Source organism: Eumetopias jubatus, unplaced genomic scaffold (assembly GCF_037043125.1).
Source record: "Eumetopias jubatus isolate StellerSeaLion01/CBP00866 unplaced genomic scaffold, mEumJub1_p1.0 scaffold_13, whole genome shotgun sequence".
NCBI classification, from domain to species: domain Eukaryota; kingdom Metazoa; phylum Chordata; class Mammalia; order Carnivora; family Otariidae; genus Eumetopias; species Eumetopias jubatus.
The window spans coordinates 14,077,862-14,097,102 of record NW_028274819.1 but is presented as its reverse complement, the minus strand read 5'-3'; the positions used below and the strand labels follow the sequence as shown (position 1 = coordinate 14,097,102).

The window sequence follows — 19,241 nt, the reverse complement described above, 5'->3', positions numbered from 1 at the left end:
AGCCATACGGAAAGCTTGCAGGGAACAAAAGCTCCTGAGAGCAAACCGGAGCAGCTTCCTTAGCCCGGACTGACAAGGGCGGGGCAATTCAGCCTCCGGCAAAGACATTTGGAAACCACAGCAACAGGCCCCTCCCCCAGAAGACCAGCACAAACAGCCAGCAAGCCAAGACCAAGTTTACCGATCAAGGAGAATGGGAGAACTCCAGCGCTAGGGGAATACTGCACATAGAATTCGTGGCTTTTTTTACATGATTCATTGGTTTTTCAAAGTTAATTTTTTTAACTGTATTTTTTTAATTTCTCTTTTTCCCTTTTTCAACCAACATCTTATCAATCCCTTTTTTTAAAAAAAACATTATTTTTCATTTTTAGAGTCATATTTTATCCCTTCATAGTAGTTACCCTTATTTTTGGCATATATATAATAAGTTGTTCTCTCTTTAAAATTTTGAGATACAGTTTCTTCTAACAGATCAAAATATACCCTAAATCACTAGTGTATGGCTTTGTTCTAGTCTCCTGCCTGATCACATTCTCTCCCTTTTATTTTTTTTAAATCTTCTTCTTTGTTTTATCAAACTTCTTATCGTATCAATTCCTTTTATAAAATCTTTTATAATTTTCAACTTTACAGTCATCTTCCATCCCTTCATTGTATCAACCCTTATTTTGTACATATATAAGTCTTTCTTCCTTTAAAATTTTAGGAGGCACTTTTTTCTAACAGACCAAAATATGCCCAAAATCTAGTGTGTGGCACTGATCTATGCACTAGCCTGATCATATTTGATCATATTCGGTTTTTTTTGTATTGTTCTGTTTTTGTTTTTAATCTTTTTCTTTTTGGTTTTTTTTTCTTTCTTTCTTTTCTCTTTCTTTTTTCTTTCTTTTCCTTTCTTTTCCCCTGGTTTCAGGTCTTTTCTGATTTGTATAGAGTATATTTGCTGGGGACGTTCTTAACCTGTTGGCATTTTGCTCTCTCATTCATCTATTCTCCTCTGGACAAAATGACAAGATGAAAAAAGTCACCTCAGCAAAAAGAACAAGAGATAGTACCGTCAGCCAGGGACCTACTCAATACGGACATTAGTACGATGTCGGACCTAGAGTTCAGAATCATGACTTTAAAGATACTAGCTGGGCTTGGAAAAAGGCGTGGAAGTTATTAGAGAAACCCTTTCTGGACAAATAAAAGAACTAAAATCTAACCAAGTCGAAATCAAAAAGGCTATTAATGAGGTGCAATCAAAAATGGGGGCACTAACTGCTAGGATAAATGAGGCAGAAGAGAGAATCAGTGATATAGAAGACCAAATGATGGAAAATAAAGAGGGTGAGAAAAAGAGAGAGAAACAACTACAGGATCACGAGGGCAGAACTCGAGAGATAAGCAATACAATAAGACGAAACAACATTAGAATAATTGGGATCCCAGAAGAAGAAAGAGAGAGAGGGGCAGAAGGTATACTGGAGCAAATAATAGCAGAGAACTTCCCTAATGTGAGGAAGGAAACAGGCATCAAAATCCAGGAGGCACAGAGAACCCCTCTCAAAATCAATAAAAATAGGTCAACAGCCCGACATCTAATAGTAAAATTTATGAGTCTCAGAGACAAAGAGGAAATCCTGAAAGCAGCTCGGGAGAAGAGATATGTAACCTATAATGGTAGAAACATTAGATTGGCAACAGACCTATCCACAGAGACCTGGCAGGCCAGAAAGGACTGGCATGAGATCTTCAGAGCACTAAAGGAGAAAAATATGCAGCCAAGAATACTATATCCAGCTAGGCTCTCATTGAAAATTGAAGGAGAGATAAAAAGCTTCCAGGACAAACAAAAACTAAAGGAATTTGCAAACACGAAACCAGCCCTCCAAGAAATATTGAAAGGGGTCCTCTAAGCAAAGAGAGAGACTAAAAGCAGCATAGACCAGAAAGGAACAGAGACAATATACAGTAACAGTCACCTTACAGGCAATACAGTCGCACTAAATTCATACCTTTCCATAGTTACCCTGAATGTAAATGGGCTCAATGCCCCAATCAAAAGACAGGCTATCAGATTGGATTAAAAAACAAGACCCATCTATATACTCTCTGCAAGAGACTCATTTTAGACCCAAAGAATCCCCAGATTGAAAGTGAGGGGGTGGAAAACGATTTACCATGCTAATGGACACCAAAAGAAAGCTGGGGTGGCAATCCTTATATCAGACAAATTAGATTTTAAAACAAAGACTGTAATAAGAGATGAGGAAGGACACTATATCCTACTTAAAGGGTCTATCCAACAAGAAGATCTAACAATTGTAAATATCTATGCCCCGAACATGGGAGCAGCCAATGATATAAGGCAATTAATAACAAAAGCGAAGAAACACATTGACAGCAGTACAATAATAGTGGGGGACTTAACACCCCCCTGACCGAAATGGACAGATCATCTAAGCAAAAGATCAACAAGGAAATAAAGACTTTAAATGACACACACTGGACCAAATGGACTTCACAGACATATTCAGAACATTCCATCCCAAAGCAACAGAATACACATTCTTCTCTAGTGCCCATGGAACATTCTCCAGAATTGATCACATCCTAGGTCACAAATCAGGTCTCAACTGGTACCAAAAGATTGGGATCATTCCCTGCATATTTTCAGACCACAATGCTTTGAAACTAGAACTCAATCACAAGAGGAAAGTTGGAAAGAAATGCATGGAGGCTAAAGAGCATCCTACTAAAGAATGAATGGGTCAACCAGGAAATTAAAGAAGAATTAAAAAAATTCATGGAAACAAGTGAAAATGAAAACGCAACTGTTCAAAATCTTTGGGATACAGCAAAGGCAGTCCTGAGAGGAAGGTATATAGCAATACAAGCCTTTCTCAAGAAACAAGAAAGGTCTCAAATACACAACCCAACCCTACACCTAAAGGAGTTGGAGAAAGAACAGCAAAGAAAGCCTAAACCCAGCAGGAGAAGAGAAATAATAAAGATTAGAGCAGAAATCAATGAAATAGAAACCAAAAGAACAGTAGAACAGATCAACGAAACTAGGAGCTGGTTCTTTGAAAGAATTCACAAAATTGATAAACCCCTGGCCAGACTTATCAAAAAGAAAAGAGAAAGGACCCAAATAAACAAAATCATGAATGAAAGAGGAGAGATCACAACCAACACCAAAGAAATACAAACAGTTATAAGAACATATGATGAGCAACTCTATGCCAGCAAATTAGATAACCTGGAAGAAACGGGTGCATTCCTAGAGATGTATCAACTACCAAAATTGAACCAGGAAGAAATAGAAAACCTGAACAGACCTATAACCACTCAGGAAATTGAAGCAGTCATCAAAAATCTCCCAACAAACAAAAGCCCAGGGCCAGATGGCTTCCCAGGGGAATTCTATCAGACATTTCAAGAAGAATTAATACCTATTCTCCTGAAACTGTTCCAAAAAATAGAAATGGAAGGAAAACTTCCAAACTCATTTTATGAGGCCACCATTACCTTGATCCCCAAACCAGACAAAGACCCCATCCAAAAGGAGAATTACAGACCAATATCCTTGATGAACATGGATGCAAAACTTCTCACCAAAATACTAGCCAATAGGATCCAACAGTACATTAAAAGGATTATTCACCATGACCAGGTGGGATTTATCCCTCGGCTGCAAGGCTGGTTCAATATCCCCAAATCAATCAACGTGATACAATACGTTAACAAAAGAAAGAACAAGAATCATATGATCCTCTCAATAGATGCAGAAAAAGCATTTGACAAAGTACAGCATCCTTTCTTGATCAAAACTCTTCAGAGTATAGGGATAGAGGGTACATACCTCAATATCATAAAAGCCATCTATGAAAAACCTACAGCGAATATCATTCTCAATGGGGAAAAGCTGAGAGCTTTTCCCCTAAGGTCAGGAACGCGGCAGGGATGTCCACTCTCACCACTGCTATTCAACATAGTATTAGAAGTCCTAGCCACGGCAATCAGACAACAAAAAGAAATCAAAGGCATCCAAATCGGCAAAGAGGATGTCAAACTCTCACTCTTTGCAGATGATATGATACTTGTTGTGGAAAACCCAAAAGACTCCACCCCAAAACTGCTAGAACTCATACAGGAATTCAGTAAAGTAGCAGGATATAAAATCAATGCACAGAAATCAGTGGCATTCCTATACACCAACAACAAGACAGAGGAGAGACAAATCAAGGAGTCGATCCCATTTACAATTGCACCCAAAACCCTAAGATACCTAGGAATAAATTTAACCAAAGAGGCAAAGGATCTGTACTCAGAAAACTATAAAATACTCATGAAAGAAATTGAAGAAGACACAAAGAAATGGAAAAACGTTCCATGCTCATGGATTGGAAGAACAAACATTGTGAAGATGGCAATGCTACCTAGAGCAGTCTACACATTCAATGCAATCCCCATCAAAATACCATCCACTTATATAAAGAAATGGAACAAATAATCCTAAAATTTGTATGGAACCAGAAGAGACCCCGAATAGCCAGAGGAATATTGAAAAAGAAAAGCAAAGCTGGTGGCATCACAATTCCGGACTTCCAGCTCTATTACAAAGCTGTCATCATCAAGACAGTATGGTACTGGCACAAAAACAGACACATCGATCAATGGAACAGAATCGAGAGCCCAGAAATGGACCCTCAACTCTATGGTCAACTCATCTTTGACAAAGCAGGAAAGAATGTCCGATGGAAAAAAGACAGTCTCTTCAACAAATGGTGTTGGAAAAACTGGACAGCCACATGCAGAAGAATGAAACTGGACCATTTCCTTACACCACACACAAAAATAGACTCAAAATGGTTGAAAGACCTCAGTGTGAGACAGGAGTCCATCAAATTCCTAAAGAAGAACACAAGCAGCAACCTCTTCGACCTCAGCCGCAGCAACTTCTTCCTAGAAACATCGCCAAAAGCAAGGGAAGCAAGGGCAAAAATGAACTATTGGGACTTCATCAAGATAAAAAGCTTTTGCACAGCAAAAGGAACAGTCCACAAAACCAAAAGACACCTGACAGAATGGGAGAAAATATTTGCAAATGATATATCAGATAAAGGGCTAGTATCCAAAATCTATAAAGAACTTATCAAACTCAATACCCAAAGAACAAATAATCCAATCAAGAAATGGGCAGAAGACATGAACAGACATTTTTCCAAGGAAGATATCCAAATGGCCAACAGACACATGAAAAAGTGCTCAACATTGCTCAGCATCAGGGAAATCCAAATCAAAACCTCCATGAGATACCACCTCACACCAGTCAGAATGGCTAAAATTAACAAGTCAGGAAACGACAGATGCTGGCGGGGATGTGGAGAAAGGGGAACTCTCCTACACTGTTGGTGGGAATGCAAGCTGGTGCAACCACTCTGGAAAACAGTATGGAGGTTCCTCAAACAGTTGAAAATAGAGCTACCATACGATCCAGCAATTTCACTACTGGGTATTTACCACAAAGATACAAATGTAGGGATCCGAAGGGGTACGTGCACCCCAATGTTTATAGCAGCAATGTCCACAATAGCCAAACTGTGGAAAGAGCCAAGATGTCCATCAACAGATGAATGGATAAAAAAGAAGTGGTATATATACATAATGGAATATTATGCAGCCATCAAAAGGAATGAGATTTTGCCATTTGCAACAACGTGGATGGAACTGGAGGGTGTTATGCTGAGTGAAATAAGTCAATCAGAGAAAGACATGTATCATATGACCTCACTGATATAAGGAATTCTTAATCTCAGGAAGCAAACTGAGTGTTGCTGAGTGGTGGGGGGTGGGAGGGATGGGGTGGCTGGGTGATAGACATTGGGTAGGGTATGTGCTATTGTGAGCGCTGTGAATTGTGCAAGACTGTTGAATCACAGATCTGTACTTCTGAAACAAATAATGCAAGATATGTTAAGAAAAAAGAAAAAGAAGAAGATAGCAGGAGGGAAAGAATGAAGGGGAGTAAGTCGGAGAGGGAGACGAACCATGAGAGATGATGGACTCTGAAAAACAAACTGAGGGTTCTAGAGGGGAGGGGGGTGGGGGGATCGGTTAGCCTGGTGATGGGTATTAAGGAGGGCACGTTCTGCGTGGAGCACTGGGTGTTATGCACAAACAACGAATCATGGAACAAACACTACATCAAGAACTAATGATGTAATGTATGGTGATTAAGATAACAATAAAAAAATTTTAAAAAAAAATCTGAGAGAGTGGTGATTTTTGGCCCTGTTACCAGAGCTAATTTTTAGATTCAAAGATTAATTTGTTGTATATAACTGACTTTACAGTAAAAGAAAAATGGCATGAAAAGGCAGTGCAGATGAAAATTACTACTTATTAATTGAAAATCAAAGGAACAAATACAAAATCAGTGGCTTAAGAGGGAACTCATAGTTAAAGTAACAAATTGGTTTGTTTAAAGTCAAGGGAGGCAGGCAAAGCTATCTAAACAAAATGAAACAAACAAACAAAAAAAGCAAAGATCCAAAATAGTACTTTAGTCAAAAGCCATTTGTCCAGTATGTCAATAGACAGTCTGGTGTCTGTTTTACTTATTTGTTTTACTTTGACTATACAGCAAACATTTAGGGGCTGTGCCAGACAGTTTTCATGTATTTTCTTATTTAATTATCACAACTATCTTCTGAGAAAGATTCATAGGTGAAATGGTAGTTAAGCTAGAAACTAAGACTTAGACATGAAATCACAGTTTAATGGAGCAAAAAAGAACACGTCCTTCTTTTTCACCTCTGGCATTTCAGTAAAGTAAACATGATCAAAGCAATCTGGTCCCCAGGTTTGCAACATTTGAATTGTTACTAAATAACTTTATATCACACTGTGAGTAAAGGGCAGAGATCCAAAACCATGTCATTCTCACTTTTTATTCAATATCAGGGAAATATTACCAGAGCCTGGATTATGAAACACCATATTCATTAATGTTCAATGAAAATAGATTCAATTGTCAAATTAATAGGAAGCATGCTTTATATTTATTTCTTTTATTGGAAACTCCCAAAGTGTATTAGTCCATCATGTATTCCTATAAATCCTGGATTGAAGAAACTTTCCTCCAAAATTACTTAATCCTGAGTTTCCCTAATGTACCAGCTCTCATAATCTTATTTTTCATGTAATCTGGATTATATGAGAAAGCCTAAAATAAAATTAATTTAATAACCCTTTTCTTGATAAAAATCCATATTCACACATGATCTAATGTACCAAAAGTATATGCATTGTCCTTGACATTAGACTTGAGATTTTTTTTGACTGCAGGGATCAAACATATTGAAAAGTTTCTTGATTCAATCTTAATGAAAAGAACCTGATATGGACTGATCCACACCATTGGATAATAAATGCTCTCAGATATCAGAAAGTGGGATGACAAATATCTGTTGGAATAGCAGAGAACGACTTCCCAGAACAAGTGAATTTTAACAAAGAAGTAATGTTATGATATAATATGATTGACTGTTTTTTCACTCTCTATTCTAGACATCCCTAATTCTCATTTTCCATTTTTATGGATAGTTTATAAATTTAATCATGTTTATACTGTGTATGTATATTATTGTGTAACACATGTCATGTTTTATTTGTCTAAGTTAAAAAGATGTGATAGTAGTTTTGCCAGATGTCTCAGAAATTTACCCATTACATATTGAGTTTTTGTGTTCTTTGTTAAGGGATGTTTTTCCTCAAAAACAGAATCCTTGCCTTGTGTTCTGGAATGTGGAATATACTGTTACCCCAGATCCATCACCTAAACTCTTAAACCGACATTCCTCTGAGCCTTTGCAAGAGAGTTTTGATTCCTCCAAGGTTCTCATGGTGCATAATGTCAGTTTACACCCCCTGATGACACTTTGAGTCAACCAAAGTCTCTTACCAGGCTGATTTCTCTCACTTGAGAGAATTGAAATTTCCTGTGGACTGTGATTGTTAACTAAGACCTTGCGCTTTTCAAAGATGCTAGTTGATTGAATGCATATATTTACACTATACTTCAGTTATTTTCATTGTCTTCTTGTTCCCTGCAGATCCCACATAGTGGGGGACACCCAAATGGCCACCAGAAATGTCAGTGTCGTAACAGAATTCATTCTCCTGGGGCTGACCAATAGCCCTGAGTTGAATGTTGTCCTTTCTGTGCTGTTTCTCTCCATCTACTTCACCACTGTGGTGGGGAATGTTTGGATTATCGCAGTCATCTGGGCTAGTGCGCAGCTGCATTCCCCCAAGTACTTTTTCCTTTGCCCGTTGGCTTTCTTGGATTTCTGCTATTCTTCAGTCTTTATTCCTAAAATGTTGGTGAACTACATAACAGGACAGAAAGTCATCTCCTATCGAGGTTGCTTCCTTCAGTATTCCTTCTTCAGCATGTTCCTGACCGCCGAATGCTCCTCCTGGCAGCCATGGCCTATGATCGCTATGTCGCCATTTGCCACCCACTTCCCTACAAAGGCCTCATGAGCCGCATGCTCTGCGTCCATTTGGTAACTGCGTCCTACCTGGTAGGTTCTGCTAGCTCACTCACCCACCTGAGCGGCTTGCTCAGCCTGTCTTTCTGGGGGCCCAATGTCATGAACAATTACTTCTTTGATATTCCACTGCTCTTTCAGTTGTCCTGTTCTGACACCCGGTACTGCAGGATTTTATTCTTTGTCCTCTCTGGCACGACATCAGTGACTACCTTTCTGATAGTGGTCAGTTCCTATCTGGGAATCCTCCTCACTGTCCTGAAGTTACACTCCACAAGGAGCAGATATAAAGCATTCTCCACATGTGCTTCTCACCTAATGGTAGTCGCTCTCTTCTATGGAACAGTGATATTTACTTATCTGGGGAGCAGCTCTAACTACCCACAGGATAGAGCCAAAATCCTCTCCGTGTTTTATACTCTTTTGCTGCCAATCCTAAATTTCCTGATACACAGTGTGAGAAATACAGAGGCCAAAGAGGCAATGAAAAGAATTATTTTGAGAAAAATATTTGCTCAGTGACTGTGAATTTTCAAGAAGAAACTTTTAAGGAATGTTTATTGATTCTACAGGCAGGTGTATTGTTAAATACCTGTGAGATTTGTTGGAGAAAAAAAATGATATTTTCAAATGTATTCATTATTGGCTTTTGGAAACACACAGACATATATATATACACACACACACACACATATATATATATATATATATATATATATTATGTATGTATGCCGATACATACATATACACATGCAATACATTCTGTCTGGGAGGAAACACATTTCTTCCATCCTCCTAGGTTTACTGTTTGAAGACCTGTGAACTAAACTAACAAAAGACAGATTAACAAATGAATAGGCAAAGTTTATTCATATGTATATAAGATGCAAAAAAAGTAGCTTGTTCAATAATTAGAGTTCAATATAATTTAGTATGTGAAAAGTTTTTATAGGAAGAACAAACAGGCTTCTGAGGGAAAAAAAGGAGAGATAAGAAATTTTGTGATATTGCTTGTTTATACAGGGGCTAGTGGTCTTCTCTGTCTTCTTTCTTGGGAGAAAACACCCCAGGGAGAGAGCAGTTACAGCAGCCTCACTCTTAGAGGTTTCTGCTTTTAGTCAAATAAGGGAAGCTCTGAAAAACTCTCTTTATGCATCAACTGAATCCCAAGTGTCTCTAGTTGGAAATAATTTTATGCCACTATATAATTTGGATCCCTTACATTTGCAAATTATTATTTTGAATCCCTACTAACTCAATGAAAATCGGTTACAGAGAGTGCACTAAATTTTCCTTCTTTACAACTCTAGAGGAGCTGACTTATTTTACAGATGAGAAAATAAAGGATCAATGGAGTTAAAAGCTCACCCAAGACCAGAGAAGATCAACGTTTGAAAGATAGATTTCAAGCACACATATATCCATATATACTTGCACTCAGCCCTCTTTCCATTTTAAGAAACAAATAGAATTCCCTGTGTGTATCTTGTATGACATTTTTATCTAGAACTGTTACAATTGAATATTTAACTTAAAAATAATTCCACAACCTCTTTTTTTTTTCTTTTTAGAGAGAGAGTGTGCGAGCAGGAGAGGAAGGGCAGAGGGCAGGGAGAGATAGAACCTTAAGCAGGCTCCCCACTGACCGTGAAGGCTGATGCAAGGCTCGATCTCATGACCCTGAGATCATGACCCAAGCCAAAGTCAGGAGTCAAACACATAACTGACTGGGCCACCCAGGTGCCCCTCCACAGGCTCCTTTTTAGGGCAATTCCATTTCTGCCAGTTGTTTAATACTTTTTTCTTTAAGGTAGGCTCCACCCCGACATAGAGCTTGAACTCACTACCCTGAGATCAAGAGCACCATGCTCTACCAACTGAGCCAGCCAGACACTCCGAATGTCAGTTTAAAAGAAATACCAAAATAGCAATGCAAAGACACTCTGTCATATCAGATTACATTGGAATTCACTTAAAATCAACCTTTAGGAAACTTCCATGAAACAGCCACTTAAAAATGCTGATAGTTTTTTAAACAAAGTAACTGTTAGAACCCCATGTTGCTTATGTTCATTATTCCATATAGTGTTTATTGTTCTGCTTACTCAGCTATACATCAAAAACTCTGTCCAGTATCATTGTTATCGCCTTTGGCTAATGGTATTTTTGCAATATGTAGTGAACAATGGTTTTGAGTGTGTGAAAAGAATGTTTATCAAATGGAATGATATTTAGCTCATAGCAATAAATCTTTCCTGTTAAAATCTATGTCTATGGAATTTTTTTCTTATTGCTTGACAATTAAATTTAGGTAAATATGTAATATAATGTGTTAAAGCAAATTTTATTTTACTGTTTCTATACAGTCCATATTTTCTTCCAGCATAATTCTATTGTCAAATATTTTAATATAATAGCTATTCAGTAATCACTGTTATTGTTATAATCAAACTTCCAAAAGCAAAACTATCACCTAATAAGGGAGATTTTAGGCGACGGTAAACAGTTTTCTGGATATCTCATAACCAAAGACTATAATTTAATGCTACATTGGGCCTACTCAGGTATCCATCTCCCAGTGTTATATACTTAGAGTTTTTGCTTTATAAAGAAATTTATATCATAATGATAAAGTCTGTATATAAATCTTTATTTTTCTAATTGTTTTCATCTCAGTGGATTTCTGATAATGGAATTCTTTGGTAAAATACATGGAAAAAATGTATTTTGATACTTTGCTAAATTACTTTCCAAAAGCTTGTATAAAACCTAATTCCTTCATCAATACAATTATGTTTATTTAAAAGTTTAGTTATTATAACCTCATAGAAATAAATAAAAAATGTGCTGCACAATAAAATTTCATAAATGAGGGAGTCAAAACACATAATGTGAAAATTAATGAAGATAGAATAAGTGATTGTGCTCTTCTTTCCCCAAATTATAAATTGATTGAGAAGCAATTTGAGGAGATAAATTTCCCTCTTCTTTTTACTAAAAAAAAAAGGACTTGAAAACATGGTCATTGGACCAAATCAAGAAAACAGGAGAATATTAAATCAAATGGAAAGAGTGAAATCAATGGAAATTGGCGTTCTGAAATATTATAAAATTATAGGTAGAAGTATTGTTTAGGAATACCATTAAAACCACAAAGAGCCCAGATGTATTTAAATATTTCTTATAAAAGTTATAAATTGGTAGAGTGAATTTTCCCAATAGTTTAAGGCTGATATATAAAAGAGCAACAAAAATTAACTTCTCTGATCTAGCGAGGCATTAGTTATATACAAAGATAGTTTCTCCAACAATCAGTAAAGATCTTAACCAAGCAAAGTTCTCCCTAAAGTTTACTTTATCTACTGCTGGATTTTGTGATGATCTTGTTTCTGGTTATGCTTTTTAAAATTAAAGCAGTAATTTAGTATAATTTTATGGCATGCAAGTGAATATAGTCTCTTTCTTTAGATCTATAGCCAACCTGAAGATATATGTTTGATTTTGTTGCTATTAAAAGCCTCTGTTAGCAATGCAGTGCTAATGATAGTATGTATCTATATCTATAGACATCTAAATGTATCTACATATCAAGCTCCCTATTTATAGATAGATAGATGATAGATACATAGTTTGTATGATAAAATTAAGGTATTAAGGTGTTTGGTTCTACTTTAATTAACAGTGCTCAGGCAATCCTGAATTAATATATGTAGGTGTGAATATTACGTATTTCAATGTCCCAGTTTAAGTTCTTTTGCCGGAGAAAGCAACAATGCTGATAAAAACATATCATGTCGATGGATATGGAATTGAAAAGGTCAAGGCACACATTATAATTGCCTCATTATTGAAGAAATGTTATAAAAAGAAAGGATTAGATTTGTTTTACAGGGTTTAAAGGAGTACAATATTTAAATTTAAAAGGTTTCAATATTTAATTTAAAGTTTATTATTTAATTTAAATTAATATTTAATTTTAAAAAGGTTTAAATTAAATGCACTTGAAAATCAAAGAAATGTGTCTCTAACACTACCTTGACTTCTTAGAAGTTGTGTGGAACTACATTTCAACTCAATGTAATGAGGCTTTGCAATACATGATATCCTGAGATCAAGGGAGATGCATAGAGAATAAAAATCGCTTGAAAGATTCAAGCCAAAGATGGACAAGAATTTGGTGAGAATTTGTAGGGAGCAGTTTTGAGTATCAGACGGATATTATGTATACGGCTTCTAAGTGCCACTTCAACAGTTAGATATTGTGCTGATGGATATTAAAAAGTTTATAACTTATGAATTTCAAAGAGCTGAATATGGCCTCTTTTTTGGTGCCATGTTCTTTTTTCAGAATCATAGGAGTTTATAATTAAATGGGACGTTATAATCTGTTCTAGTGAGAAAACCAAGTACTGAAGAGAAGGAAATGCAACTGTATATTATATATGGGTTTGGGCTCGTTGGGTAATTAGTGGCAGTCTGAATTTCAGTCCCGTTCCCTTATAACTGCACATGATATTACAGAGCAATTTGCTTTGAAAGCTAATTAAGATAACTAAAAGTCTGAGAGACACATTCATACTTTTTTGAGACTTGTGAGCATTTTATATCTCACTGAAGAAAAATAGTTCTTTTTATGAATGTCCTTCAAATTTCTAAAACCCAGCATTTTAAGGTAATCTCACCACTGTCCCTGCACCTAATTTCCATACATTCAATCACACTAGTCAAATACCTAGCAAGTCAGCCTAGATTCATCTATCTTATCTTATTCAAATATTTATTGTATTAGGTATTATTGACTCTGGTTCCCAAATACCCTTAAAATCAGTTTCCTCTTCTTCATTAATCATCAGTGCTGCTGTCTCAGTTCAGACCTTATGTTCTCAAACCTTAACTATTGAAGTAGTCTTCTGACTTCTTCCATTGCTTCCCTCCCCTTCACTGCGTCTCTATTCTTATCTCAGAGAAAGGTTTTGGTCATAATTCTTTCCTTAATGCCACATGTATTCTCTCATTTTAACAATTTACACTTATCTTTAATCTCAAGGGCCAAGAGCAAGAACTCCCATCTTTCTAAAGATTTTCTTGATAACATCTTTGAGAAAATTAGTTTATTTCCTCCATTGTTCTATCATTGCACACTGTATTTTAATAATGGATTGTGAGCTTTTATTTTAACTCTTCATTCCTCTTCTGAATTGTTTAGTCCTGTAAGGAAAAGACTGCATCTTATTCAACTTTATAGTTTCAGGATTACTGGGATAGTGATTGTCACAATAGCAGGTATGCAGTACTTACTTCTTTAATAAATCGATAAGTTAAGTATTTCAAAGACTGTTTTGGGTTTTTTTTTGTTTTGTTTTTCTAATCTATAATGTAATAGCATATTTGATATTGAGGAGCAAATAAAGATAAATTTTAAATTAGGAGGTTTTTCATCTAGTACGGTTTAAAAAAAATCAGCCACCTATAGAAGTCAGGTTTTCAATAACATTTAAAGTGATGTAAATAGTAAACAAAGATATAAGGAAGTATTCCTGATGCATAATAATGAAATAAATACCTAATAAAATAACCTTTGATTTATTGAGCTCTATCATATGTGGGATTTGATAAGATATAAGTGGTCGATGGAGGCAAGGTTATGATGACTTTGATGATCAGGGACATTCTTCATTGAAATTAAAATTTGTCAGACCACTCTAGAATACCTCCCACTAATATGAAAGTTGTAAGCTTGGCCCCAAAATAATGCTTCTGGTTATTTAACTAAAGGAAACAAGTTAATGTTTATTCTGAATTACTTAAAAAAAAGAGAGAGAAATCATGATGAATGTAAATGTCTAATGGTGGAGAAAACAGTATAATAAACATGGGTGTATAAATATGATAGGTTATTACAACCTCATTTATATTAAAGACACGAAACAAACATTCATTGTTTGTTATCAATGAATATCAACATTCATTGATACCTAGCATATCCTCAATATTATACAAGATATTTTGTATATAGTATTTAATTTCATCTTGACAAACACATGAGGCAGGTACTACTATTGTTGTTTTCTAGACATGGGGACGCTGAGGATTAAAGAAATTAAGAAATGTTCACACGGTCATAAAGTAGTAAATGGTATTTCAAAAGACATAAACTCAGAATTATGGTTCCTAAATCTGAACATTTTCAACTATAACAGAGTCTTCATTTGAAAAGTTATAATTACAGAGACTTGGAAATTCAAAAGCATCAAAAATATGTGTGCCATATTCTTAAGGGAAAAATATGGGCGAACACGTAAAAATAGAGTATGTAGTCCAGATTCTGGTCTCCAAATACCATCCTCCCATAAAAGATGGCAAGGCTCCTTGGAGAAGTAGTTGTCTCTGGAGCTGAGTCCAGGAAAATATAAGATGAGCTTGGAGCTTATTGTGCTGCCAGAATGTAAGAGGTAAAAAACAAAACAAAACAAACAAACAATAAAAACAAAAGCATGACCAAAGAGCAAAGTGTACAGGAGCTAATTCAATGATAGTTCCATTAGCAGACCTGGAACAATTTGAGCAACAAAATAAATAATGGTAGTGTTGGATAACCCAAAGAAAAAGTAATTACAATGAGTGCACATTCGTATGACTAGCTAACTAAATAAATACACAGAAGAAAGAACAACTCTTCTTTACAGAATAATTTCAATTAAAATATGTTGAAAGGCCCTTTCATAAAGGTGGCATGGAAGATGAAGAAGGAAGACCCTTGCTCCTCCCAAAGCTGAAGCCAAAGCAAGGTTTTAAAGGCCAAGAAAATAGTGCTAAAAGGCATCCAGAGCCACAAAAAAAGGTCTGCACATCACCTACCTTCCCATGGCCCAATTCACTGCTCTCTGAAGGCAGCCAAAATATCCTCCAAAGAGCGCCCCCAGGGGAACTAAGCTTGACCACTATGCCATCATCAAGTTCCCCCTGACTGCTGAGTCAGCCATGAAGAAAATAGAAGAGAGCAGCATGCTTATGTTCATCGTGGATGTCAAGGCCAACAATAAGCACAAAACCAACAGGCTGTGAAGAAGCTCTATTGACATTGATGTGGCCAAAGTCAACACCCTGCTCAGGCCCGATGGAGAGAAGAAGACATATGTTCCATTGGCTCTTTGAAGATGATACTTTGAATGTTGCCAACAAAATTGAGATCATTTAAACTGAGTCTGTCAGGCTAAATCTAAATCTAAATCTAAATCTAAATCTTTTCACCAAAGTAAATAAATAAAAAAGTAAATAATAAATAAAATAAGTTAAAAGAATGGGGAAATGGAAATTTGCTACAAAAATAGCATAGTAATAATCAGTAGAAGGAACGTATTGATGCGTGCCCAAAAGGATAAATGGAATATTTACATAGTCTAAATTACCTTCCCCAAGTATATATAAATTACAAAGAAAAGTCCTAACTTCATAATGAAAAAGTCCCACAGACACCACATTAAGTAAGTGATCAAGTTTAAATCGCTAGTAATATCACTCATTGACATCATGCATCCCCTGAGAAGATGAAAGGGCAAACATACCACCTCTCTGGCACTTTTCCCTGTAATGAATTACCTCAATTTAAGCACAAGAAAAATATTAGGTAGTCTTCTACAAAATGCTTGAGGAGTAATCTTGACAAGTATCACAGTCACGAAAGAAAAGGAAAGAAAATGCGAAAGTCACAGATCACAGGAGACAGGGAGAGATATTAATGCCAGCATGATGTCCTGGATTGGATCCTGGAACAGAAAAAAAGGCCTTTATGGAAAAACTGGTGAAATTGAATAAAATCTGTAGTTTAGTTAATATTATTGATTCAGTGTAAATTTTTTTAGTGGCAATAACTGTACTGTGATTAAGTGAGATATTAACATTTATAAAGGTGGGTAAAGTACAACTCAAAACTCTGTAAACCTAAAAGTATCTAAATAAAATGTTAAATATAGCTGATTAACAACTAGAACTCAAAATAGATTAATAAGCAAATATGAATTCAACTAAACTGGTGTTTATTAAATGTCCACTGATCTTTTACCATGGTCAACCATAGCCTATAGGCTCACCAAATATCAGACTATCAAAGAACTGAGCCAAATTTTGAATCTTGAAAGTAGCAATAAACTCTAAGTAATGTGAAAGCAGACAATATCATTCTTATCTTTGCAATCCAACACAAAGCATAATGTACGCACACCTCAGAGATAGTGCATGCTTGGTTCTAGATCACTACAATAAGTGAGTCAAATGAATTTTTTGGTTTACCAGTGCCTATAAAAGATATGTATGCATTATGCTGTAGTCTATTAAGGGTGTAATAGCATTATGTCTAAAAAAAACAATGTGCACACTTTAAAAGTGCTTTATTGATAAAAATGCTAACCATCATCTAAGCTTTCAGTGAGTCATATTTTTTTTTTTTTGCTGGTGGAAGTTCTTGCCTTAGCGTTGGCAGCAGCTAACTGATCAGGGTGGTGGTTGCTAAAGGTTGGAGTCACTGAAGCAATTTCTTAAAATAAGACGACAATGAAGTTTGGTGCATCAGTAGATTCTTCCTTTCACAAATGATTTCCGTGTAATATGTCATTCTTCTTGATAGCATTTTACTCACAGTGGAACCTCATTAAAATAGGAGTCAGTTCTCCCAAACCCTTTCACTACTTTATCAACTAAGTGTGTGCAATATTCCAAGTCCTTTGTCATTTCATTAGTCTCCATGGCTTCTTCACCAGGAGTAGATTCCATTTCAAGAAACCATGTTCTTTGCTCATTCATAAGAAGCAATTCCTCATCCATTAAAGTTTTATCATGAGATTGCAGCAATTCAAATATAATAATGACAAAGTTTGAAATATTGCAAGAATTACTAAATTGTGACAAAGAGACATGAAGTGAGTAAATAATATTAGAAAATGACATCTACAATCCTGCTGACACAGAGTTGCCACAAAACTTCAATTTGTTAAAAAACAAAACAAAACAAAAAAACACAATATTTGTAAAGCCCAATAAAGTGAAATACGATAAATCGGTCCTGTCTGTATCTGTCATTTAATAGCTGCTTAATAAATGTGTGTTAAGGGGTGTCTGTGTGGCTCAGTTGGATAAGCACCCTACTCTTGATTCTAGCTCAGGTCATGATATCAGGGTTCTGAGATTGAGCCCTGTGTCAGGCTCGGTGCTGGGCATGGAGCCTGCTTAAGATTCTCTCTCTTCCTCTGCCTCTCCCTCCCTGCTCTTTCTCTCTTAATTAATTAATTAGTTAATTAATTAATAAAAATGTGCGTTGAAAAAATGAGTAAGAGAATGGATGGAAAATTGAATTTTCAGGTATACAACCCAAGTCTTTCAAAGTTTTATTTTTTCAAGATACATAGAAGAGCCAAACCAAAAATGTACTTCTGTTCCTTTTGTCTGAATATCTGAGTACACTGATTATCTGTAAGTCATATAGCACATATATAATAGATTTTATTCCTTCTTAAAAATCTCTAAAGTGATCTAAATAAAATTAGAGATGCATTTTTCCCTTTCCCAATGAAGAATCTGTCTTGTTTCATCATCCTAACACCAAACCCCTTTTAAAGTAAAATAAGAGACCATAAGATTTACAGAAGAAAAATAATTTAATGAGACAAGTCTGTGAGATCCCTCAAATCTGATGTTTGTCAATCATCCATGGACCTGAGGCATTTTGAAAAATTTCACTTTTGTGGGTCTGATCCTAGTAACCCAGAATTTTTTTAGGCGTGTGGCCTAGGAAGTTGCTTTAAAAAAATAAACAAACGACAACTGGGATAATGATGTGAATTGAATTCCTATCAGCTGATCATGAAACCGAGAGTAGAGTTTGATTTTTTTACCTCAGGTTTCTGGTTTATTTTCCTAGATGGCATGCTGTTCTCAGTCAGTGATTTTGTGTATGATCATTGAGAACAGTCAGCTAAAAATCACTAAGTGCCTGCATTAAAAATAAATATGTGGATGATTTGTTGATGTCGTGGTAGCATAATTTCAATATATAACACCATTTAATCAGTAAATAGGAAAAAGTTTACTTCTCCTTGCTGGGAGGGTTGTCTGGGAAGCCCAGGCAGAGGCAACAGTAATCTGATACTCTCTGACACCATGTAGCTCATATATTTTTATAATGTTTAGTGTTTTAGAAAAGCTTCATATATATACATATGTATGATATATACATTTTATTATAATTACATTATATATACATATATATTGCACTATATATAATATCATTAGATATGTGATGTTATATATATGATTGCATATTATATTATATCACATCATATTATAGTTGAAGATATTAATTATTATATACAATATTTTAATATATTTAAATATAACATTTATATTATATAAACATGTATCATATATATATTACGTATATGTTAATAAATAAGAAACCTGACTTTCCACTATATCAATTACATTTTTCAGTATGTCTACAGCCATTTAAACTGAAATACACAAAAGAAGGAACATGTATTTCTGAACATTTCCATTGGCGATGTATCCCAGGCAAATTAAGAATAGGCCTTGGGGTACAATTAAAATGCAAATCTCAAGAGATGCTAATTGGCCAATTCCTTTATGATACAAGCTTGAGAGTTTGAGGAACAGATGCTCCTTGAGAAAACTGTTAACACA

The 19,241-nt window shown here is 35.5% G+C and overlaps 1 pseudogene; it reads left to right on the top strand.

Moving 5' to 3' along the window:
* Positions 1 to 8,133: 8,133 nt before the first annotated feature.
* LOC114215265 (olfactory receptor 5J3-like) lies at positions 8,134 to 9,071 on the top strand (annotated as a pseudogene).
* The last annotated feature ends 10,170 nt before the right edge of the window (positions 9,072 to 19,241 follow it).